Genomic DNA, 27,985 nt, shown 5'->3' on the forward strand with positions numbered 1-27,985 from the left:
AGAGACATGTATCATTTGTTGACCTATTTATGGGAAAAAGCTCGTCAAACTACTTAACAGTTTTTGTTAATGAAATTAGCACTAATTTACAGTAGCCTTATCAGTGATTGCATTCACTAGAAATATTTAAAAAGGGCATATCCTGTAAAATAATGTAATTATTTAAATTCCATGTACAGGTGAAAACAGACATTATGGGACTAGCAAATATTCATTAATTAATTGAATTCAATTTCAGTTTTGCTTTCAAAAAAAAAAGTTTTTTAGATCTCAGTTACTGTACATTATTATTAAAATTGGTCATATAAACATTTTGTTTAGTCTTTGGACTGGCTGTATCACAAAGACCTGACATCCTTGCTTTAGTTTTATTGGTATGGAAAAGCAGTTTTGCCAATATCTGAATAGTTTTTTTTTGTTTGTTTTTTTTTTTTTTTTTTTTTTTTTTTTTTTATAAGCAGACACTGCATTTCAGACGAAGTTGAAACATTAAGCCATCTAAATAGTGCTGATGTGAATGATGGGGTGAAATGAGTAGTCTTACTACATTTTCATCACATAAAAGACTCCAGATCTCATGGAATCAGCAGATGCTGAGAGAATTGCTTTTATGTGATGAGAGAAATCAGTTGCGTGGCCCCATTTCAGACAGTCACACATTCTAAGACCTTTTCATTCCTAATATTAATCTTCTTCCCCAACATGGCCTATCAATTCAATTCAATCCAAAAAGGAAAAAAAGTGCATCTTGCTGTTTTTAATCAAGACATTTTTGCCACCCAATCATTTCTATTCTTTTGGTTAAACCTTGATACATCTGACTAACAATATAGAGAGCAAAATTAATTTTTTGGGTCCTTTCATTTTTTTTACATTTCCAATTAGTTTCATACTTTTTCTCTCTCTACTTCCTTTGCTCCAAACCTGCAAAAGGCTGATCCATTAGAGAAATCAAATACAGTAGCCAGAGATAATATAAGGTATTCCTACAATACAGAGAGAGAGAGAGAGAGACTGGGTCGTATAGAACATTATTGCTTAGGAGCACAATGGTATTTTAGCACAGAGAAGGTAATGGTCCTTTTGTTATGGTACATTAATGCTTCGGCCATGTGCAAGCAGTGTTTTTGAAAAGTGAATATGCTCCGAGTTCTGCATTAAATGATTAGTTTTACAGTGAATGAAAGAGGCAAGCCAATGGATGGACAAATGGAAGCAAGTCCTGTAAAAGCTGCAAGACACCTGTTCCTTAATAATTGTGCACTTGGTTCTGCAGGTGATGACTATCACATGTGACTGAATTCAGAGGCCTGTTTCTCACACATGGGCTGCATAAGCCTAGTGTGAAAATACATCAATGCATTAGTAAAATAAAATACATTAGTAACCTGAAAACAAGCTGCTGTCTTCTGTTCTTCTTCCATGAAGGATTCAAAGTTATTTGAAGATATTTTAAGTTTTCTTAAAATACTCATTAATCATTAAAATTTATTTAACGAAAGAAAATAAATAAAGCAACAGGGTAGTTACTCATGAAAATACTGCATGTTGTGAAACTAACGACTAGCTAGAGGAGTCACTTGAAATATAATTATTAAATATGCAGTACTACACACTCCTTTTCATTAATCTGAACATTAAGAAATGTATTACCGGTTAAGTGTATAGTAAAGTGGTTAGATATAACATTTATCCCACATCTTAATGGATTATGTTTCCTGATAAAAAGAGAAATCACGCTGCTGATCATTTAACAAGCATGCAGCATCTTGCACTTCACATTATGCTAATCCAAATCACTGCTAAGTACATTTTAGACCCTCATTTCCATTTGCAATTTTCTTCAAGAATCAAACAATTGTCCACTTATCAGAATAATGTGACTGCATCCTTCTGAAAGAAATCTTTCCCCTGGAAATACATCATCACCTTTGAGCAACAAGTTCTTTGTGGTGTGGATAACATGTGCTTAATTGGTGTTAACAGTGAGCGTATTTCAGCTCATTAGAATGTGACAGATTAGTTCACACTGTTGGATGAACAGCAATTCAAAGAGTTTACAACCAAGCTATATATTTTTTAAACAAGCTGTCAGTAAAGACAAATAAGTTACTAAATGTAAAAAAAAAAAAAAAAAAAAAAAAAAAAAGTTACTGTATACTTTAGTGGACACTGCAACAGTCTTTTTCCCCAGTGCAAAATCAGCTTCCGTCAGACGTATTCAATATTATTTTGATCCAAACTTATATTGTTGTGCTTCTGTTAAGGATTTAGTTTTTAGTTTTTTTTTTTAGGATTTAGGTTTTATTTATTTATTTTGTATTTTTGAACTCTGATAGTGAAAACTCATTTTGTGCTGTCTAGTCTGAAGCCGTGCCTACAGGCGGCCCTAATCAGTCAGGTCTCTTTTGGAGAGAGATTGTTATTGATCTGTTTCTTCCAAAACAACAGGAGAACACAGATGTACTTTGGTCTGTTGGATTAGAAGCCGTGGACGCTGATGCGAACAAAAATGGCAAACTTTCTCACATGGACATATCATCATGTTTCTGCTTAGTGACACAGCTTCACTTCTAATGCAACTTCTAATGTCACTGGAGACACACTTATTATGGATATTATTGTTATATACTTTTGTTTTATTGTTTTTTTGTAAATCAATTGTGGTTGAATTGTAAAAAAAAAATAATAATAATAATTCTTTGTCGGGATGCGGGGTCCTGTAGCTAATTTTACACAATGATTACAAAATGTGACTAATTTTTAATCCCATTTTTTATTTAAGGAAAATGGCTTTATGAAATGAACTATTATTTATGAGCTGTTTTTCTTCTGGGGCCTGAAATGGAGGAATTCTGGTCAAAATTGATAATTAAACCATACTTTGTTGAATGTGTTTTTGTGCTGGCACCTATGCTGGTTTAGACACAGTGTTACTATGTCTGCGGTTTTCCCGTGGAATCTGGCTGCTTTAACACTGTTGTCTTGGGTTGTTTTTGATGTCCGCGGGTTGAACCGACCCCAATAACAGAGGCTGTGTTAACCAAACATTTTTATCAGTGACAAAAAAATCTGAAGGCTGTCCGTCACTTTGACAGATTACACTGTGGGCTATCTATTGTAAATTGTAGCTGAAATTCCCACCCCTCTCCAGTTGGTGACGTGTGCGCTCCAGTGTGGCAGCAGAGCATGGGATCCAGAACAAAAATGAAACTGTCATGAATTTTGCTATGCTTTTAATTACGCACAGGCAAGTAGCCTACCCACTTCAGCTACAGCTAATTTCTCAATGAAATGGACAGAATTGAAATCTGAGACTTTCTTCATTTAAAAAGTAACAAAGCACGGAGCTCAGCCTATTGTGATTTATACTGTTCATTTATCAACTGAAAAAAACAGCATAGACCAAGATTGACTGGGATTTAAGAATCGATATCGGTTCATTAAAATGAGAATCTACTAAAATCGAGAAATCTTTTTTTTTTTTTTTTTTAACCCAGCCCTAGCGTATTTTGTTGTTTTTAAACTCTGTACTTTCATCCTGTAGGTTCATGATTAAAAATTAAAATGTGAACAAAAATTAAAGCAATTAAATGTGTTATTACAATTAAAATATTACAATTAAAATGACGGGTAATAATAGATTATGATGGAATTTTTATGACCCTGTCCTTCAAAATGACAGACAACCTAAAGTCTAACGTAACCTCTGCCCTCAATGGGGACCCTCCTCGAAACGGGCTAGTTGTCAGTAACAATTGGGTGGGTTTTATTGTAAAAACCTGGCAACCCTGTTTAGACATGACTTGGATAAATAAATATTAATAAAACAGTAGTAGTAGGTGGCAGCAAATCCCTGTTTTAATATAAGGTTTCTTGAATCATTAAAACCAAACGATTTAAATGATTTAATTAGAAACAAAACAAGTGAGTCCATCTGAGGGCACGTTCACACAGCAGCAGAATACGGTTGTGAGTCCTGTATTTGAGTGCTTAATATGGTTACGTCCACATACAGTATAGTTATTTTTGGGTGTGACAACCACATTCTGTAACCAAACTCACACCCGTAAATTTTCAAGACTCACAACCGCATTCTCAGAACACACGCGCTTTGTGAACGGAACAGGACTGGACAACTAGTTGTCTGTCACATCATACGGTGCGAGAGAGAGATACTCTGCCGCACAAATGCGCGTCTAACATGTGCTGCGTGCTTTAATTTGTGGTTTTGGTAACTTACAGTGACAGAGAAATGAGCTGTGTGTCATCTTAAAGTTTTATAACCAGTCTCCACTGGAGCCGCTCCCGTCAGTTTTATGTTCTATGAACAGCTCAAATGTTCCGCTCTCCATCCAAATTTGAAAGCTGCTGTCAGTGAAGGTTTGATTGATGAACGCGTGGCTCGATTGGACACTTGTTATGCCAGAAAGTGATAAGACTTTCATTTTTTGTGGACGTCACCATTTTTGCTATGGTTACTGGAATGCTAAGGAATATGGGCTTGACTCCCATTGCACGTTCTTATAAACAGTATTCGAGATGCTACTGTTAGCTACTGTGTGAATGGGACATTTCAAGACTCACACCTGTAAGTAAATGCATACATAGGTGCAACAAGCTAAGCTTGGTAACCTTATAATCGCTCATAGGAAAATACATTGGATATTAACATCGGTTGTCAACCCCAAAAACTGACAGTGTGAATGTAGCCTAAATGGGCCGTTGCTCTGCACTGTTGTGTAGAATTAATACCACATTTGTGCACATGCTAATATTCAGGAAAGTGAACGCTTGTGCGATTAATATAAAAACATAAAAACTCGTACATGGGTACTTTTTCTTCCATTACTTGAACAAGGGCATTCTAACAGCACTCTGTTAGGCTTAATCACGCAGTGAATACTTTTGGACTCTCAAGACATGTTTTTGTTTGTATTTTTGCAATGCTGGTGACATACTCAATACTATCATCTCTCCTATCATCTCTCAGTCCCTCACAGTCACACATACAGCACAATAACATTATTATTAACATCATTCTATCTGTTGTCTTCTTTTTCTAAAGAACTTTAAAAGTTGTGCTTGAACTTGCTTCAGCTTGTGCGCAGCTTGTTATGAGATCTGATTGGCTAATCAACATTATTTAGTTCATAAATTTTCATAGAGAATTTTAACATTTAATATGCATGAGAAGTTTTACATAATATACATTAATAATTAGAGCTGTCAAATGATTAACTGCGACTAACTGCATCCAAAATAAATGTTTTTGTTCACATAATATATGTGTGTATACTGTATTATGTATATATAAACACACACATACAGTATATATTTTGAAAATATTTATGTTTTTGCATGTATATATTTATATTTATATCATTGATATTTTTTACATGTATATATTTATATTCATATCATTGATCTAAATATTTTTAATATATAAACACTTTTTCTTGAATATATACATGCATGTGTGTGCATTTATATATACATAAAAATATACACTGTACACACACTATATATATTATGTAAACTAAATTTTTTATTTTGGATGCGATTAATCACAATAATCTAAAGGGGATGGGGTTTTTACAGAGGGGATGCTTTTTTTTTTTTTTCCAACTGGGGCATCCCCCTGCATTCCCCCTCAATTGGAGCCATGGGTATCTCACATTTGAAGTTTGTCTTGCTACATTAGTGTAAAATGTTTTGAAGATTTTAAGACTGATTATTATTATTGTTTATTTTTTTTTTATTTTTACAATTTTACAGTGCAAAACATTTTCATTTACAATCAAAAAGAAAATAAAAAACTAACATCAGTCCCTTTGGGACTGGATTGTAAAAGAAACAAAGAAACTGTTATTCACAGTTGGCTGAAATTACAGTGTGGGTCTTGCTGCATGAAAGGCCACATTACTTTGACATCGGCTCCAGTCATCTCTGCCTTGCTGTCATTTTAGTCCAAAAAATGTCATGGCTTGTGTGCCTGTATATTGTGCCAGCCAAAAAAAAAAAAAGCACATCAGAGGAAAGTGAATTAAAATAAATAAATAAATAAAATAAAGACAGCCAGCAAAAAGGAAAACCAATAATATAATGGCACTTAGAACATTTGAATATATTTTTGACTTGAATATATTTTTATTTATTATTATTATCTTTTTAAATAATATGGCCATTGACATATAAAATTTAAATGATGCTCTTTTGGTGAGTTTTCTTTTATACATCAATTAGATACACAAGTGCCATCACGCTTTGATCGACTGATAATTTTGATCCAAAAAGGCTAATTTAACTTTTTAATTATCAGTATGAAATGCTCTCATTCTGGAGAGACTGGTGATTAATGTAATTTATCTATGTAATTTAAATACATTTAAAGTTTTACAAGCTTTCAAAACAAAATGTTTTTGCTAATTTCAAAGTCAGAGAGACAAGGGCTGCTTTTATCTTTTTAAAAGCCAAGTTTGATTATTGAGATATTGTGGGCTGTAATCAGAAATATTTTTCTACTGAAAATTTTGTGTGCAACTCTTGGTTTGTCTTTCACAACACACAACACCCACCCACACAAGCTTATCAATCGACTTTACTAATCCTGAGTGTGGTGGGCCTGACATTCTCTAGCGCTGTGACCCAGTGGAGCAGATCGACAGTGCAGTTCAATGATCTGACCTCCAGTCATGGAGAGAGAAGCTGGTTTCACTCAATTGGCAGCAGGCTGAGGCTGAGATTAACCACTGCTGCTAAAGCCTCTGTAATGCCGTGGACATCACATGTTCAGGATCATGGACAGCATGACGCCCCATCATGTACATCCTTGGTTATCTTCACTGGACCTCCAAAAGCTCTTGCCTAATTATGATGACCACCCGTAGATGATCTGTACTCTAGGGCGTCAGATTTTTATAAAGATAAAATGTAAAAGGAAAGGTTCGCTCAAAAATGAAAATTTATTTCCAAACCTGTAAAAATAAAAACACTGAGGCATTTTTAAAAATATCTATTTATGTGTTCAACAGAAGAAAGACAGTCATAGAGGTTTGGAATGACATGCGGATAAATAAATGACGACAGAAGGTTTATTTTTGGGTGAACTATCACTGCAAATGTCTATCTTAGTAAATATCACAACCGTAAAAAGCTATTGTGCATAAAACAGATATTAATATACAATATTAATCAAGCTCAGTGAGTATTTATAGACATAAAGACACATAAGTTGCTATATGTTTGAAACATATCCTACACTTAATTCAAAAGAGGAGAGAAGCACAGATGGTGATATTTTTGCTTTAACTGCTTGTTACCTCAGACCTTTTTTTTTGCCATGGACTTTAGTATGATAATCTCATATAACCAAGAACTGACATTTTGTTAGCTTTAAGTTATTCTGTTTTAACCACATTTGCACTTATCCTCTTACCATGACTGAGCAAAGGGGCCACTGCTCCAGGTCTTCATTTGTTTTGCTTTATCTGTCCTCACTGATTTATACGGATTGAAAGAGCCTTATTCTTTACAAATGTCTGTGCAGATGAGAGGGGCATCCGAATTTGATAAGAATGCATTTCTGGAGGAGGGCAGTGGATGGAAGGGCCTGCATGAGAGTGCCAAATGCTTTCAGTGCCACCCCCCGAATGTCAGTGCCAACTCTGTGCTGTGCAAAATTTGCTGCACGGCACCCAAAAAAGATGGTGCCTAGGCGTTCATTGCATCCCACCAGTTTATCCAGCTCATTTTGTCAACTTTCTAAACTGGAGCATCTACAAAGCATAGCTTCCCTGTTGACTGTTTTAAATCTTGATCTACTGAGCCATGCAGAAACGCATGGAATGGTAACCAAAAAGTCAGAGAGGGAAAATGAATGACTGATCTCATGCCACATCACTGAAGTGAGTAGTTAAACTTCATTCTGACTCTGTTTAGACAATATCACAGATTTACTTTTCAGACTGAAACTCGTGACACAAGACTGGTCACACTTGAGGCATAGACGTACGCATAGTACGCTTTAGTGCTGTGAGAATGCTTGAGTAAGCATACATGACTTCATGTTACATTACTCAGAAACTGCTATCATCATCAAAGCAAATCTCACTTACAGAGTTGAAAATTATTCAGCTGCCACAGAGCTGATTCATTTTTAGATACACAAAATGTATCTCCTTTTTTTCAGTTATTGAAATGATTTTTTATAGTTTCAGTTTTAGTTAACGGTCATAAATTTAACAATAGAGGGGACAATAAACATAAAATTTCTCAATTTTTGAAGGTGACACAAATAATACAGCCAAAATTGTACTTGTAAGGACAGATATGTGTACACAGCATGTGTACATAGCATGGAGACCGTGTTTAAATATGACTTCGGTTCATAGGTTCACCACGCGGTCATAATATAATTACTGAATTATTTTGCGTCCTCCACATAGTATTTTAGGTTTCATCTGGGCCTGAGAACGTCTCTTATTTAGATATTAAACCATAGCAAGCCCACTGATCTGCCACTTAACATCATATTGAGCAAAACTCAACATATTGGTAGGTCTATAATATTATCCTAATATCAGTTCATATGCTTATCGCCGTGTTAGTTGTAGTGGGTGACAAGCTATGGTATTGAACAAGCTAAGCTTGGTAACCTTATAATTGCTCATAGAAAAATACATGGGATATCATAATTTTTTGTCATGACTAATTTATTAATGATCCAGCGTCATCTCTATTAAAGAGAAAGAATCACTTCACCCGATGTTTAACGTGAATAAAATAGTCATGACAGCCTAAATTACTTACACATAACTACTGAAGAACTTTGCTCTCTTCCACTTGTGTGTGTTTCTGTAAAGAGGGGAAGCAGGCAGTGGACCAAATCACTGTGAGGCAAGAGGGGGGGGACTCTAAACATTTAAAACACTTTATTTGCGTTTATATTGTTTTACAACTTACACAATTATTTTAAGTATATTTCCATTACATTATTTGCAATACACAGAGTTGCTTGTAATAACATTTTTTTGGGAGGCAACCCCAAGATAGGGGTTGATGCACTGATGCACTGTAGATGCTAAAAAGCCATTAGAGGTTTATTTATTTATTTATTTATTTATTGTCTTTCTGTTTGCTACAGTGGGTTAGTGTACTTTCAGTGCTGGCGAAAGAGATGTGTGTATTGCTGAAAAAAATTTCCTACAGTTATACTGTATTTCCCATTTTCTTAATGCATTAAAATAGTACTTTTCCTTTTAATGTATAGACTGAACTGTAAACTTTGCTTGTATCACTGATATGACAGAATGATCTAATTTATGATCTAAACATTTTAAATTCTTAGACATTTTCCAAGAAGAATTAGTCAAACACACACCATTCTCTATTAGCTACCTTGCATATTGCTATGACATGCAGTATACTTTAGCAAATTAGCTCAAAAGGGAAATGTACATAAATAATTACAATTAATTACAATTATTTATACCAGCTGCCAGTAGTAAATGTAGCAGAATTAAATTGCCATCAAGTAATTTGTTCGTCCAGTAAACATTCAGTGTAATTTCATATCAGCTCTAAGAAAGGATATTTTCGTGGCCATATAAAATAAACTTCTTACAGTACTAATGCATTAGAGCATGTAACTAGATCAGATCATAAAAGGGACATTATTCACAGGCGGTGACAGAATCAGAAACTCATGTAATTTGTGCACAAGAGTTTAATTAACTAAACACTAACACAAAATAGTCAAACAAACAAACAGACAAACAAACACACAATCACTCATACATGAGAGAAGGGCAGATGAGTGATGAATAAAACCATTAGAGAAACAGGGGATGAAGCTATGAAAAGAGTCAGTTAACCAACTGAGTGAAACAGGTCTACAGCTTATACTAAACCTCTGTTATGTTTAATTAAATGTACGATACTTGCATTGCCTCGGTCGTCGAACGAGCATTCATATGCAGTCTCAGATAAAAGTCTTTGTGGTTTTAAGGTTTGGTGGTGTTGAACTTGCGATCATGTTCTTCCAGGTTTGAATAGTGATTAACTCCTAAGATGTTACTCGGACTCATTGTTGATTGAAAGTGTTTTCTCCCAGATGAAGGTAAAGAAGAGTGAGGACCTGAAAAATTGACCCAGCTGAAATCCGGGAATCTTTGGTGAATGGAAAGAGAAGCCTGGCACAAACGTGGTAGTCCTTAGAAGGATTCTAGCTCAGCATCTTTATCTTCTCAGAATTTAGAAAGAACTTAACTGAAGGCGCTCACTGATGTGAGGCCTTTTTAAGTTGTGTCGAGATCACTCTTCTGGGGGGATCGAAGAGCTAACGGATATCTACACTTTCGGAAGAGAAAAAAGTTTACAACTCTCGTTCTTTTCAACCATGGTAATTTGCATATGTAACTGGATTTGGTGAGATTCTCTCTACGTACTTTTATGTCATAAAGTTAATCTGGTCTGGCTGAGGTGTCCTGGTTGCCATGGTAACCAGGGACCTGGGGCTCATTCACAGACATCTTGGCACCCAGTGAGGGGGTGAGGGGGTCTGTGATTATTTGTTGAACAATTATGTTTCCAAATGCTACACTACTAATGTTTTGCCAGTGACCTACAAATGCATTGCTTGATTTTACAACAAGCATGCAGAAGTCTGGGAGGTCACCTACAGCCTGGACAAGCATAAACCTGAATTCTCAGCATAACTCATATCTATTATTAATGCATTTGCTTGAAGAGTGCATGTTTTTCTCAATATAAAGCTTTGTATGCAACTACAAAGCTGCTACAAAGCCAGAGAAATCCAATCAGAGGCACAAACTTGGCAAGTGAAAGAGCATATGTGATCAAGCAAGACACTGAAAGCTAGGACAGCAAAGATGTTCACAGCATCCGTCATCAGTGTAGGAAACATAAGCAAGGGTGTGAAAACTCCAAGTGCTCTCTGTTTGTTACAGCTTTGATCAGTCATTGCCAAGCACACAATGTTCTCAAGGTTGAAAGGAGCTGCACCTCATTGTTGTAATCAACAGACATTTGTCTTTCCTCAACTTTGATATCTCAACTAGACTGAGGAGACAGGCGGTCAGCGGTCAGTATTATTACTTCTGTCATTCCCCTACAGATTACCTCCCACTGAGAAAGGCGAGACAGTGGAGAGAGGCGATAAAACGGGAACTGGCCTACAGTTTGCGGCTTTGTTTACTTCACAGATTTCTTTTTTTTCTTCTTCTTCCTCCTGTCATATTATTGTGTGTGCTATAATGATGTTGACCTGCCTTTGCCTGCAGTCAGTCTGTGGCTGCACAGTGGGCCTGAGACTTTGTGCTGAAAATGGCCTTGGAGATTTCATTTACATTTGTTAATGAAAATATCTCAGCTCCTTGTCAGCTCTCGATAAACATCAGACAGGAGATCTGAGCACCCGTGTTGTTCAAAGCCGATCCCGTCAGGGCAGAGCTCCAGGACACTCAGGGTGATCTCGAGCCCTGTGACAAGGGGTATAAAATACCACAATTTGATGATTTTTTCATCATACACACACAGAATAACTTTTAGGGAGTTATTCCTTGGCCCAAAGTGATAAGCAAGACAGACATGTAAGGCATAATGTCGTAAACAAAGACAAGGATATAAAATGTTATTTTAGAAGCTTTTTAAAACCTTACCTGTTATTATCTTAAAAACATTAGTGTACAAAACAATCCTTTTGGCAAAAAATATGGACATTTCAACAATATTACATGTATGTGTGTGCGTGTGAGAGGGTGTGTGTGTGTGTCTGTATTTCTGTCTGAAGAGGTGCCTGTGGCATACAGGTGGATGGAAGAGCCATTATGCATGTGTGTGTGTGTGCGGTTGTTTTACATTACTGCTCATTAAGATATTATCACTCTCACATATCTGAAGCACCACTCTTATCTACTTCAGTAGCTATCTTTATCAAGGAGGGCTTTAATATCTAGAGAGAGCTATCCATTAGCATTCTCATCTTAATGGCAGTGGCTCGACTAGACCCACAACTTTTAAGCAATCATATGAGCGTTAAATGCTGTGAAACTAAACACACTGAAGCCACAGGAAAATTGTTGTTGCGATTGGAGGAAGGCACCATACAGCAAGTGATGAGCAGTCCTGAGTTCTTCGCTAGCGACTATCCTGTATGAGTTAATGGCAGCATGCAGAAGGAAAAATGCAAGTAGTAAAAATATACGAAAAATATACGCGGTCTATCAGAATACATGGCATATATGTTTGCATACATATATGCAATTTTGAATAGCTGTCAAAAGAGATGCCGTCATTGTTAACCTCAGGAACTTTGGTAAAAATATATATTGAGCTGTAACTGTTTCCTCAAACTTTTTTTGTACTGAAAGAAAAGTTTACTTGGAATGTAACATCTCCTGTCTGCCATATTTGATAAAAAGGTTTCCACTTATCTTGTCACAGTGTATTGTTGAATTACCATATCTATGAAAGATCCAATGCTGCATCAAATCTTGTTCAAAATGAGTTATTTCAGGAGAAACGTACTGTAATATGCAGCTGACATATTCGAGAACCCAAATCTCCTGTGATATGTCTTGTGAAAATAAAGTATGACATCTCAAGCTATTTTTTTCATAAATTACATGAGTCATATTATACAAGCTTTTACACATAATGCTGTGATGGAATATGCCATTTTTACATTATTGTGCTAACAACTTGATAAAGTTGCTGTTGGCTCACCTGTGCTATAAAGTACTGTATATTCCATGCTCTACTTCAAATGCATTTTTCGTTTGTCATTTCTCAGCTCCAAACATCAAACTGAGCAATCATCTACTCTACCCCAGTAATTAAATACTGCAGTGTATATATCCTGAAACATCCATGGCCAAATAACTGTCAGTGGCCATATATGAAAGTTTTTGTGTGTGGTAAATCACACAGCAAGTATAATCAACCAAATAAGCAGTAGTTCCTTATTTAATTAGTACTGAATGAAGAGAAAATGTTGTTCAGTTGAAAATGGGATCTTATTTGGCCTCTTCTTTTATCACGCCCATCTTCAGGTCTTTTCTTCAGTATAAAAAAGGGGGTTGGTAAAAGAAAATGTCTGATGGAGATGGTGTAAAAGGCTGTCAAAAGGCTTTTAGATTTCAGCTCCAGTCATTACGGATGAACCAGAATTTGACATGGCTTCAAGCTCTGCTCAGATTGGACAAGGTATCTCTACCTGACTGTCTTCCGGTGTTTGTGTGCATGGTTGTACGTGCCTTTATAACAATCTTGTCACACAGATGAATCTGACCTTTGCCTCTCATACATTTGGGGGAAATTTTCTAAAGCCTGGATTGGCTCAGGGTCAATAAAGCTAAATCAGGAAGAATAAAGCTCTGTGTAAGACAGAACTGAGCCTATTTACTGATCAGTCTGCATGCTTCTAATGAATTCTGTCTTCCCTGGAAGGCATAAGGTCAGCATGTTTAGACAAACACTTTAGTGCGGAAAGACTTTTGAGGTTCTTTTTCCTATTAAATGAAAATATGACCACAGTACTGAGCACACAAGATACCACATTTGTAATTTTGAGTTACTTACATGTTACTTTGTCTAATTTTGCTCTATCAATGGAAATAGCTCCAGTCAAAGCCACACAGCAGAATTAAACCTACCTGAATGATTATTGCTGGTTTCACAGACAGGGCTTAAACTAAGCCAAGATTAGGCCATATAGTGTTTTTGGAAAGTATTCATAACGCTTCACTTTTTCCACATTTTGATATGTTACAGCCTTATTCCAAAATGGATTAAATTCATTATTTTCCTCCAAATTTCACAAACAATACCCCATAATGACAACAGAAAAAGAAGTTTGTTTGAAATCTTTGCAAATTTATTACAAATAAAGCGAAAAAAAATAAAAAATACAACAAAAATCACATGTACATAAGTATTCACAGCCTTTGCCATGACACTCAAAATTGAGCTCAAGTGCATCCTGTTTCCACTGATCATCTTTTAGATGTTTCTACAACTTGATTGGAGTCCACCTGTGGTAAATTCTGTTGACTGGACATGATTTGGAAAGGCACACACCTGTCTATTTAAGGTCCCACAGTTAACAGTGCATGCCTCAGAAAAAAAACAAGGCATGACATCCAAGAAATTGTCTGTAGACCTCCGAGACAGAATTGTAATGAGGCACAGACCTGGGAAAGGGAATAGAAAAAATTCTGCAGCATTGAAGGTCCCAATGAGCACAGTGGTCTCCATCAATCATAAATGGAAGAAGCTTGAAACCACCAGGACTCTTCCTAGAGCTTGCCTCCTGGCCAAACTGAGCAATTGATTGAGAAGGGTCGTGTCTAGAATGGTGACCAAGAACCTGATGGTCACTCTAGTTGAGCTTCATGATCATATGTGGAGATAAGAGAAACCTACAGAAGGACAAGTATCACTGCAACACTCCACCAATCTGGTCTTTATGGCGGTCTTTATGGTGTCCAAACTCAGTCCTCTCATCAGTAAAGACACATCAGAATTTGCACAAAAGCATCTAAAGGTCCCTCAGACTGTGATAAACAAGATTCTGTGGCGTGACGAATCTCAATTCTAAGCATCATGTTTGAAGGAAACTAGCTTTAGCTCCTCACCTGCAGAGCACCATCCCAAAAGTAAAGTGTGCTGGTAGCAGCCCCATGCTGTGGGGCTGTTTTTCAGCAGCAGGGATTGAGGGATTCGTCAGAGTAGAAGAAAAGCTCAATGCACCAAAATATTGAGATAGCTTAATAATAAAAACCAGTCCCAAGCATTTAGAACCTCAGGCTGGGCAGAAGGTTCACCTTCCAACAGGACAATGAGCCTAAGCACACAGCAAGAGTGGCTTATAGACAACTCTGCGAATGACCTTGAGTGGCCCAGCCACAGCCTGGGCTTGAACCCAATCAAATATTTCTGGAGATACCTAAAAAATGTGCATCGCTTGTAGCATTATACTCAAAAAGACTTGAGGCTGTAATTGGTGCCAAAGGTGCTTAAACAAAGTATTGAGCAAAGGCTCTGAATACTTATGTATATGTGAATTTTTTGTTTTTTATTTTTAATAAATTTGCTAATATTTCAAACAAACCTCTTTTACGTTGTCATTATGGGGTATTGTCTGTAGAATTTGGAGGAAAATAATGATTTAAATTCATTTTGGAATAAGGCTGTAACAACAAAATGTGGAAAAAGTGAAGTGCTGTGAACACTTTCCGGATGCACTGTAGTTCAGTTCAGACATTAAAGTGACTTTTATAAACATGCCTTAGAAAAAAAAAAAGACAAAACAAGGGCACTGATATATTTCAAGATCAATCAGTGCAAGTTTCTTTCAGCTGAATCAGCTCAGGCATTTTGTCTGGGACTAGGCTTAAGCCTTGTCTGTGAAACTGGGGGATAGTGTTTTTAAATGAATCGTCTGAGTGAATGATTCAATAACACACGTAAACTCAGACACTTGCTTCATTCCTTAATAAATCAAAGTTTAGAATGAAATGGTAGAATGAATGGTGTCACTCAATCATAAAAAAAAAAAACAATCAATTGTTTAATTCCTGAATAAATCAGCATTTTTAAAGAGTTTTGAATTGAGAAATTGAATTATTTAATAACATACACATAAATCTTTTGTCACTTGTTTAATTTGTGAGGGTTTTTTAGTAATGACTCACTCAAAAGCCAGTGACATGCTTCATTCCTTAATAAATCTATCTTCAGAATAAAATAGTAGAATGAATGATTCACTCACTCGCTCATAAAATGTAATTTGTTTAATTCCTGAATGAATCAGTATTTTGAATGAAATAGGGAAATGAATGATTCACTCCTAAAGCCAGTCACTTGTTTAATTTCTGAAAAAATAAGTGTTTTAAATAAATCGGTTGAGTAAATGAGTCATTCATTCATTAAGGCAGTCACTTGTTTAATTTCTACATGAATCAGTGTTTTGAACAAACCAGTTAAATTTGTGCATAAATGCTAGCACTTGCTCTGTTCCTTAAGGAAATGTTGCTGTTGAAAAGGAAATGGTAGGATGAGTGATTTACTCACTCAGAAAAACAGTTTAGTTGTTGAAAAACAGTTAAACTTGTTTAGTTCCTGAATAAATCAGTGTTTTGAATGAATTGCTTAAGTAATTGATCAGTCACTCACTCATAAAGCCAGTCACTTGTTTCATTAATAAATGAATCAGTTGTTTGAACAAACCAGCTGAGTAAATTATATAATAATTTGTGCATAAAGGCAAGCACTTGCTCCGTTCCTTAAGGAATCAGTGTTCTGAACAAAATGGTAGAATGAATGATTCTCTCACTCACTCACTCACTCACTCATAAAAAACTATCTTTTGTGGAATTCCTGAATGAATCAGTGTTTTGAATGAAATGGTAAAATGAACTGATTTACTCTTAAAACCAGTCACTTGTTTAGTTCCTGAATAAATCAGTGTTTTAAATGAATCAGTTAAGTAATTGTTCAGTCACTCACTCATAAAGGCAGTCACTTTCATTACAAAATGAATCAGTGTTTTGAACAAACCAGTTAAGTAAATGATTCAATAATTTGTGCATAAAGGCAAGCACTTGAACCGTTCCTTAATGAATCAGTGTTCTGAATGAAATGGTAAAACGAATGACCCACTCATAAAGGCAGTCACATATTTCTAAATGAATCAGTGTTTTGGTAAAATAGTAGAATGAATGATTTACTCAAAGACCTGCAGAAAGAGAAAAATCCCAGCACTAATACACTAACTGCCAAGCACAGTGATACAATAAAAAAAAAAAAAAAAAAACCCTGTCAAACACCAGAACCATGGCTCCCCCGTGAGACTGAATGGGCTCTGTCCTCTCTCCTGATCCTCCGCTGGTGATTGGGGTGAGCGTCTGGTCACCATGAGCAAACATTCCATCTCCAGCCATCTTAAAGAGCACATCACATGCTCAAAACACAGACAGAAATTACTCAGTCGAAACTTACTCTCAGATCAGAGAGAGCAAAGATGCTGTGTGAATCCTAGCGTGCCGAAAGCCCCCATATTTTTCCATCTTTTTAGTCTGTGGAAGACCAGTTATGTTTTATTTTATAAACTCTCCCCATGAAAAGCATAAGGGAATGAAACACACAGGACAAAAGACCACTTGTATTAAGCTCTGAAATTGAGTGACAAGCTTGTTCTTTTTTTTTTTGTTTGCATAGTGTTAATAAGGAGGTCTAGCTTCTTCCCTCAAGGTGAGATTGACAGACACCTTTTGGGCAAGATGAAGCTATAGCATTTACAGAAATGTTGGGTTTTGTATGCCTTGTTATTCATCACTCACTGTCATTCCGGATGATGTGTTTATTTCCCTGATAATAACACTGTTATTTCAGGATCCTGGCGTGATTAAACTAACCTTTGGGTATTTGAATGACAATTGGGGAACTGCGGGTTGATCACACACTTAGTAGAGCATTGAAACTGCCTATTGTGGTTCAAGCTGACAGCAGTCTGTAGCATGGTAACTGAGTGCTATCACCATGGTGACAAATAAACCTTCTTACAAATAAGTGGTGTTCAAAATATCGGTGCCTAATGAAATTATTAGAACTCAGTTTGCTTTAGTTTGCTACTATGCATCTTTTTTATTATTATTACAAAGAATCAGTACCTATAGTTTCCATATATGGTTCTATATATGTAATTACATATACACAATGTTAAATATTATATTTATGTTCAGATAAAGTAAACAACACACTATAATTTAGCTGGTTCTTTACTGGTATTGTCTAATTTTGCAAACCAGCACAGTGGCAAAAATGTCTTTAAAAAACTGCATAGGCCAGCAAAATGTTTGTCTTTTATTTTTAGACTGTTTTATTAATAAATTTGCATATAGAATTGTTTTTTTTTATGCTATTCACATCCCTGCCAGAGCACACCTGTGACCCATTTTTGGGTCATAAGCAAAGAACCACTAATGAAACAGATGTTTTTTATCTAAAGTGATTTGCAGTAGCCTATTCTTATTATAGTGACATCATTTATAAACAAGTACCTCAATCATTTTAGTTCAATTTTATGAGGTCATTATGGACACCTCAAAGACTGATTCTTCGAATCTTTCTTTTTCTTGTTGTTTAAACCATTTCTCATTTAGAAACAAAACTCATCCGCTTCTTGTAAGATGGGTTAAAACAGACAAGAGGCAGTTGCAGGTACAAGTAAACTGGAGCGATAGGCACTGTCGGCTAAATCAGCCACCTCTCCAAATGACCCTAAACAAGTGTCCTTCTATTGATTTTCTCCCTGAAAAGATTTAATCAGATAGTTGGTGAGATTGGAAGAGGACAAAAACCCCTGTTTAACCCCATTGTTGTATCCTTCAGTTATCATTCAATCTCCTTTATCTTCACAGGAATTTCACTTGCTCTAATCAAGAAGAAATATAGGAGTTAAACATTACAGAACTGAAAGAAGTGTACATTTTCTACAAGGGAATTATTCCTTTGGATTTTTTTTTTTTTTATTATTTATGTTTGTTTGCATAATACTTAGCAAATCTGATAAAACCTTTATATGATGTTAGGAATCCTGCAATGGCCTTGAGTAGTCACTATATTTTAATAGTTAAATGTCAGGCTCACATTTCATAATTTAAAATACACAATGCGGTGTAATATACTTCATTCATGATAATCAGACCATGGCTGTTTACATAAAAAAGAAATGCTCTGTTAGTTAAATTGGCCAGAGTCAGAGAAACAAGGATACTCTCTTCTGTGCAATAACCATTATAACATAATACATGTCAAGCAGCAGGTCAAGATTGTAATCAGCATATAAAATCAGCCAATTATACCAAGCTGCTCTAATTTGTCACTTTCATTTAAACGGATATATAGAATGAGAGAGCCAGAAGAGTGTTGAATTCTCAGAAGAGTTCTGACATGTGGTATTTGTCATATATTAATCATCAAGAGCGATGCTTTTTTATAACTTAACATCTTGCATATGGTTAAATGTACAATTAAAAGCCTGCCAAGAAAACTGTTTGACACAACTGAACTGAGACTGTCTTTTTTTAATACTCTATTTCACTCTCCCAAAAAAAAAAAAAAAAAAAAAAAAAAAAAATCCGATGAACAAAACAGCTGCTTATTTTAAATTGAAATAAATACACTCCTCCACTATTTTCCCCCTTCTTCATACTAATGCTTGAGGGACCTTAATTGCTCTTTGATGTCATCTTGAATTCATGGGTAATTTTACTACAGAACAGAAGTGCAGAAGTGAGCACAAGGAAATTTTTCACCAGTAGGCTGGATGAACAAGAGGATCCATGGAAAATTACGTGCTATGGGAATTTCAGTTTATAAATTCTATTTTGTACATTGTATTGGTAGTGAGATTAATATACACATTATAATGATAAATTATGTCTTATGAAAATTAAGAGTAGTGTAATCCTACAGAAACAAAAACATGTTGAATCTTTTTACCCCCCTCCCCTCCATTTCAGCTGTAATGCATAAAATATTTTCAGAACTGCAGACCCTTATTGAAAGACTGGAAAGGAGGAGATAGAGAGGCCTCAGGCGTTTCCTATCATTATGGAGAAAATAGTTTTCTGCTTATCTGCAGGGCTAAAGCAATTATCGTACCACAGTTTCTCCTCTGGCCACATTATGTTCAAACAGTAACATTAAAAACTACTCCCCTATACTGACCCCCACCTCCCTTCCATCCCAAACACACAACAACCAGACAGCATCCCTTGCTTGTGTACCAAAGCGTGACCTCATAAAACGTCTCATGGGTGTCTCAGGCCTGTTGTTTTAATCTGGTATGCAGGACACATAGGAGGCTGACGATTTGCCCTTGCTTACCCACTCAGGTCCAGAGTTTGCACAGGTGACTAATTGCTGAGGAAATATGGTAATTTAGAGACTGGTGATATCTCCATTGAGCGCAGCTGTGTTTGCTGGAAAGTTCCTGCATAGACATGGATGTTTTTAAATATCTTCACAAAATCAGGGCCACATTCATTCATTCATACTGATTTTTGTATTGTTATCATTATGATGGGATGTTGTTTCCCAGTCTGTGTCTTGTCCTCTGCTTCATACAGTGTGTTTTTATCCTTACTTTACCTATCTATCTATCTATCTTACTTAGGCTCATTGGTGATACATGTCTCTATACATTTCTGCAAAACTGAGAAAAAAAAAAAGTACCTATATGTACAAATCACGTATGAACACGATTTCAAGCTGAAATGAACACTAGAGGCAGTAAAACTCAGACAACTTTTGTTCCTTTTCACAACAAAGTCTGATTTACAGGTACAGAGTTTTGATTAATAAAGCCTCATTTTCACACAGTTGCTTGCAGAATATTGTTATAACTTCAAAACAAATCTAACATACTGCGCAATTTGCGCATCAACAAATGTGGCTGCATCAACAAATGTGTTATCTATCTATCTATCTATCTATCTATCTATCTATCTATCTATCTATCTATCTATGTCAGTGTGAAAGATTTCAGTGTGAATGTGTGAGACTTCAGGAGGAGAACAAAGTAAAGGTACACAGGACCTTAAATTTCCACACATTTATTATTATTTGTGTAGTGGGGTCTACAGTGTGTGATCACTGAAAATTTGTTCTGATGTTCCTCACAGAAAATGAGCCAAGGTCAATGAGTCTGAAAAAATAATTTATCGTATCGTTTTTCTTTGGATGAAAAATTAAAATGGGTTTCACAGACCTGAACATCATACAAAGGTTAAAGTGAAAACATGACAATAATGGATCAAACTGATTGTACATATTTATGTACATACAAACTTTAGAATGTGATGCCTGCTCGCGAATAATCACTTTGGATGTAAAATGAACTGATTTCAAAATATGACTTTCCAAAAAAAAAAAAAAGGTTTCTTGGTTAAACTTGCCCCCAGTGAGGGGTAAGTTGAGCTTTGGGAGAGGGTAAGTTGAACCAGATGGAGGTAAGCTGTTCCACTAATTATATATTTTATTGGAATCCAATAAAAATGACTTCTTAAAATCTGTGTGTGAGCATTGTGATGGACTGGGCATTCATCAAGAGAGTTTTCCTGCCTAAGCTCAAGAACCTGGGTTGACTTTAAGGGCATTTTTATCATTAAGGGTATTATTATCGTTTAAAAAAAAAAAACTGACCTTACAGAGCTGGGCTAATAGTACTCAACATCCCACTTATAAATGTTGTAGGGAAATACAATTTCATAACTTCAATGGCCTATTTAAAATTTTAAACAAGGCCTATTTAAAAATTTCCAAACCAATTCACGTCCCAAACAAAGAACAAGGAGCGAAATCAAAAATGTTTGGTCTAAAATTAATCAAATATAATATAGAGTTACAGTAAAATAATACTTTATAATCATAAGAGGGGTACCCCAGGAATTGGCTCAAATTACCCCACTCCTACCATTTGAACAAACATTTATCATCTAGCATTTTAGAGCTGACATCATGCTAACATTATAGCCTCATATTATAACCTCCTAAAGCACAAACACACAATATTTTTTTCAGATTTTTGCTGTAGTTGTTTAGACGCAAGACGCATGAGTCCTTGAACATACAAAAATCACTTTGAACAGCCAAAAACAGTGTTTTTTTTTTTTTTTTTTTTTTTTTTTATTAAATGTAGTTAGCTATTATTCCATGGGCCTTTCTCCATCACAGGGTGAGTAAAATGGTAAACTCTTCAACTATGTGTGGTCATATCACCAGTTTTGTTTAAGGTTGTCTAGAAACAAGAGGTGTCTCAACTTCCCCACAGGCCCAAATCACCCCGATGTCCCCTACCATCAAATGTGAAGTGTCACCCAGGAAATTCTGTGAATATCAGTTTACAGTTTTTTACTGTAAATCAGATGACTTGTTATATAGAGCTATATTTGACTGGTGTCATCTACAGTATGTGCATCAGGCATGAAATTCAGAGAAAGGCATGAATGTCATTTTACTACATGCCCCATTAACCTGTAAATTTGCACCTTAGGGCTTAACATATCTATATAGGACAAGCAGAGACAGAGAGAGAGAGAGAGAGAGAGAGAGATCTTCTAGTTTTTCTTGTGCTCATCTTGACCCTCCATCTCACACAGACATGCATATAGCAAAAAAAAAAAAAAAAAAAAAAAAAAAAAGTTTAGCTTTTAAATGAATGCCCCCTGAGATAGTTATACTTAAATCCAGTGCAGAGATCAGTTTTCACTTTCTGCATTTTGATTTGGCCTTTAATGTTAGCTTTAAGTTTTAAAGGGCTGATAAACAGATTTGGAAAATGCATAACTGAAAGACACTGTTTTTGCCTCTCGTGGTGAAGCACTTACTGTCTCCCTGTGGAACGCGAAATAAGGGCAGTCTAAGGGGATTCCTGTCAGTTCAGAAGAGCAGCTTTTAAAACACCTGACATGTTGTGATGACATATTCTGTTCACTTTTGCATCAACTTTTTCTCAGAACACTGAATGTTTCTCCTTATTGCATTCTGAGGGCTGAAGCCAGGTGAAATAGAGGCACAGAAGTGGTGCCAAATTTGATAACACTATGGCAGATGGCTGTGAGGGACCACCATGCCAGTTTTTTGTGGGACCCAGTGTGCAGAAAATCCTTTTTCTGTACAAAATGACACAGCATGTTGAACATCTGCTGAGAGCAAAAATAAATAAATAAATAAACCGATAAATAATAACATACGATGGCGATGTAGCAGGCCAAGTTAATATCTTATGAGCGTGTGTTGTTTACGGTCTCTGTGTTTGACATCTCAGACACGAAGAGCTAATTTCTGATCAGTTTTCTCACATTGAAATGTTTAACTTTGTCAGATTCAGACTTATATAAGTAAACGTAATTCTCTTCCTCGCCATTGCTCACGCAGGTTCTCCGTCTGCCAGAGAAGGACTGGCTGACCAGAATTTTTGATAGGTTTACATTTGACAACAGCTGTAAGATGGCCCCTTGACATCATTAAAGGGGACATCGGATGCAAAATTCACTTTTACATGGTGTTTGCATATGAATATGAACTTGTGGAGACAACCACCCTTCAATGATAAAAATCCATTCACTCCTGTTTTTTAATCCCCAAAAACCTAAACAGTCTGAGTTATCAAGCCATTTTGATTTTCTGAACAGTATGATGTCATCTACTTAAGCCCCACCTACAACTGCTGATGGGGTTTAGCATATTTCCATCCTAGAGCTGTCTGCCATTTTCAGCAGACGAGCAGCCTTGGAGGAAGGCCTTGCTGAACAGAAAGCACTTGCTGCCTCTGCTTTATCTTGAGAGCACAGAGGGTTTACTAATTAGAGTGTCTTTTGGAGAGAGACGGTGAGCCGAAACAGAGGATTGCGATATGGCCCTTGACGAACGGCCTCATCGGTATTTTGATGATTACCCAGCTGCCTATTGGTTGCATGTCAGGCGGTATGCGAAATCAAAATGACGTTTAATTTGCAGTTACATGACTGATATTTTAATTATCCTTCCACATCTGTCACAGCTCTCTGGCATCTTTATGCTTCCCTGATAAAACAATAATGCATAGCCATTCTGGAGATGATTGTAATTTGGAGAGGGGCGCACACCTCCTTCTGATAAAAGAAAACAAAAAGCAAGACAGAAAAAAGAAACATATTTTTCCTTCCTCCTTTTATCACCCTTCATCCTCATTAAAATAACATCATACAGAGTATATTTGCCCTTTGATGGCTCACCAATACAAATCTGTACTTAAATAGAAAATCTGCTTTGTTCCAATGCTTCTCTGAACCTACGGGCCATATTTCAGAGCTGGTGGCAGATGGCACAAGTTGTGCTGACACTTTATTATGTAATGTTTAGCAGTGGAGAGTGTACAAAGTAAGCCAGAGCAAAGTAACTACATCAGTAAACCCATCAAATGCAGCCCAGCCGTCTCTATTATTAAAGATATATTGGCATGTATTATTCTTTGAAGATATTGCACATTTGAAATATTTATTTTATCATCACCAATGACACCACTTTATAATGATCTGGAATACCAGGAATGTGCTTTTGATATAACGCTTGTAAGAATAAAACATTCTGGTCAAAACAAGTGGTTGGCTGTTCAAATGCATTTCTGAAGTTGCCCTGTTCTTCATTCATCAGAGACAGAGTGCAGGACATGTTCATTCTCCATCTTGTGCACTGAATCCTTGAAAGATTGAAAATAAGTCTATTGCCCGTTAAAGAGAAAGAGGACGGCTGAGGGACAAGTAGGAAAGAGGGACATAGAATTCTTTATGAACCCTTTTTGCAAAGCAATTTAAGTTTTCTGTATGATGCCAAAACTCCAGAACGTTTTATTTGGGGATTTTAGTAGCATGCATGAGACCCAGTTGTAATCTATTCCCACAAACCCATGTGCTGAAAAAATGTACATTCTCAGTGAGGCAAGGTCCTTTAGATCATGATATAAACTTGACATGAGAGTAGCAACCAAAGAAGTGGAACCCCCACAGAGGAATTTTTGATAGGTTTATGGTGCATTTACGGACAACAGCTGTAAGATGGCCCCTGATGACATCATTAAAGGGGACATCGGATGCAAAATTCACTTTTACATGGTGTTTGCATATGAATATGTCCTAGCAGCTTGTGGAGACAACCACCCTTCAATGATAAAAATCCATTCACTCCTGTTTTTTAATCCCCAAAAAACCTAAACAGTCTGAGTTATCAAGCCATTTTGATTTTCTGAACAGTATGATGTCATACTACTTAAGCCCCACCTACAACTGCTGATGGACTGTCCTGTATTAGCATATTTCCATCCTCAGCAAGTTGTACGCTGTCTGCCATTTTCTCAGCAGACGAGCAGCTTTAGCGACAACGATATCTTGTAAGCAGTACAGGTGTTTTGTAGTTGAATGTAAAAGTGAACATAAGCCCAGTTTCACACTGCAAGCATGAGCGGCGTGGTGGCAGTCACTGTTGTGATGCTGTACAAATGCTTCCAGTGTGAATACTCTCGCAATTCTGTAGCTGCAGTGACAATGAAGTTATGTTGACGTAAAGCTGATGCGAAGCTCAAGCTTGTGGTGTGAAACAGGCATAAAACATCAGAGCCACTGTGAACGCAGTGGATTCATTTTGTTTTTTTGCATTTCATGAAGACCCTAAAGAATCATATCAGCTTGTGGAAAATGGGCACCCGATGTCCCCTTTATGGACGATATGATTGTCCATATGTATGGCAGACCTAAGGTCACACCTTTTTTTTCATATAGTCTAGTTACCAGAGAAGTTCCTCCTAAAGGTCAAGAATGTAAACTAGGGCTGCAACGATTCCTCGATTCTATTGGAGTATTCGATTTAAAAAAAATCCTTGATTGCATTTTGTCCGCCCTGGTGAAAAAAACAGCATATGCTGGTAGGTATGTTTTAATGCTGGGATGCTGGTTAGGTATGTTTTGATGCTGGTTTAAGCTGGTCCTTAGCTGGTTTATGCTGGTCCTTGCTGTTTTTTTCGCCAGGGCGTGTTGAGTAATCTGCAAAATACCGGAAGTGACATATTCCACATATTAAACCCAATTAAAAATCACAATAAAACATAATGTTACAGTTAAATAAATATATGCGATGCCGGTTTAATATATGAGCTTTAATTGTTTACATGTGTTTAGGTTATGTTCAGGCATCTCAGAGCGGCTTCGTTCACAGGAAATGCTGCTACATAAATTATCATTTTACTTACATGTGTGTACCATCTCAAACTCCATCTCTGCATGCTGTTGTGAGTTTGGGTTTATTGTAATGTTTATCTGGGAACTCAGCGTGCACTATTTTATCAGATTTGTAAGGTAAATCATTTATAAACCTACACAAACACAGGAGAATACATCATTATCTTTGTCAACATGCTAACTGATTTAAACGTTTTCATGTCCACATATTCAAAAAAATTAGTTGCTTTTCTGTCATAAAGAAATTTTTGGCATGAATATAGTTCTATCATGACAACTATTTGAAGATTTTAGCATGGTTGTGGATATGACAGTGTTAATGTATATGGTCTTGGCGGGACAGATCTGCTATGCTGCTGAATTCCTGCTGGTGTTGGTTATTGCTGTCGTTATAGATTATTGCTGCTGCTGCTGCAAAGCAAGTACAGGAACTTACTACTGCCAATACATGCAGATATGTGGCTCTGTGTATTTAAGACATAACTGCAGCTGCACAAATAGCATATAAAATAACCCATAGCAGATGTAAACAGGTGGAGCTGGGAAAGGTGAAGGGTTTTTGGAGGAACTCCGAAAGCATGCTGCGAAATGCTCTAGTGAATGCTAACCAGCCATTTTAATGTAAAGCAGCAAGCTCATTGGTGTCACGCTCAGACTAAGCACACGAACAACGACGTAAATAAACGAGAGGTATTTAATAAATCCACGGGGAACACAGGAGACACAGGAACACAGGGTAGTAACATCAACGTCCAACAAAGCAAGAGGGGAAACACACGCTATATATACACACAGACTGATTACAGACACAGGTGTCGACAATGAGGGAGAAACCAAAATACACAGAACTGCAGGGGAGATGATGGGAGAAACCAACTAGAAAGTCCAGGGGTGTGACAATTGGATGCATATGCAACATGAACCAATCATCTTGTGCCAATCATCAGTTTGCGGTTTCATGACAGAACTTGGCATTTGAGTTAAATTAAATTAATTAAAACTGCAAGTAGAATGTGTTTCCTTGTAAAAAAAAAAAAAAAAAAAAGTATATATTTAACAATAAATAAATAAAATATGATATTTTAATATTTTTTAGTATATTTTATTGAATCTGAATTTAAATAACACATCACTAAGGAGACATTTGGACTAGTTGGTGATTCACACACAAAAGACTTCGTCTCTTTAGTTTAAATTCATAATTATGTGAGTCCACTTTTTTTTGCACAAATACAAAAATTGTAATAATTGGCAGTTGAAAAGATAAAGGCAGACTTAGAAAGGCTGAGAAATGCCATAAAACGGCTGGGTTAATATAGTGTGACTCGAGTGGGCTCATTTAAACATGTTAGCAGTTGAAGTTACTTGACTTTGCTGATGACAGAGACAAGCACTCGGATGATTAGCTGCTGTTCTTCAACAGCAGACTGATACGACAAGACAGGATGCAGGGTATCGCACACTTTACATTAAATATGCACATGGCAAATGAGGTTTAATAAAGGAGCATTCATTGTCAAGTGGGTGACGAATGTATTAGAATAATAATCAGAATTCAATAGAGAAAGGGGAAGGTTTTATTTAACACCTTTTAGGTGGCCTGCTTACTTTGTTTGGGATCATTAGTTTCATCTCAGCAAGAATATACATTCCTTTCATGTCCTCCGTGTGCTGTTTCAATATGTTTTAATGGACCTTGATCAAATCCATGTGATTTTATACATGCGGCAAGTAAGGACTATTTTCAGTATTTTTCATTGCATAAACGTGATTGCAGAAAACTGCAACAGATGAGTGTGAGATGCAGAGTTTGTGTGCGCTATATTCACCTCCTTATATGGTGTTGAGCGCACTGAGCTTCCTGGCTTAATGCAAAAAAAAGGATTGCCAATGTTTCATGGTAAACTAGCAGAAGGAAAAACTTTGTCTTTTGGGAAAGATGCTTAGCATTGCAGTTTTTGCACTCAGTCTGGAAATCCTATATATCTTCTTTATTTTCCTATGTTCTGTGACAGCAAGTCCATACCAGAGGCATTTTTTATGGAAATGTATAGGCAGAAAACGAGAAAAACTCAACAGATGGAAAGATTAATGTATGTTAGGGAGTGAAAAGAAGAAGGGTTTTTATTTCACAAATGCACAGTTTCTTGCTCAGTAACCTGCTTCAAGATTACATAGTGCAAGTG

Source organism: Labeo rohita, chromosome 7 (genome assembly GCF_022985175.1).
Source record: "Labeo rohita strain BAU-BD-2019 chromosome 7, IGBB_LRoh.1.0, whole genome shotgun sequence".
NCBI lineage: Eukaryota > Metazoa > Chordata > Actinopteri > Cypriniformes > Cyprinidae > Labeo > Labeo rohita.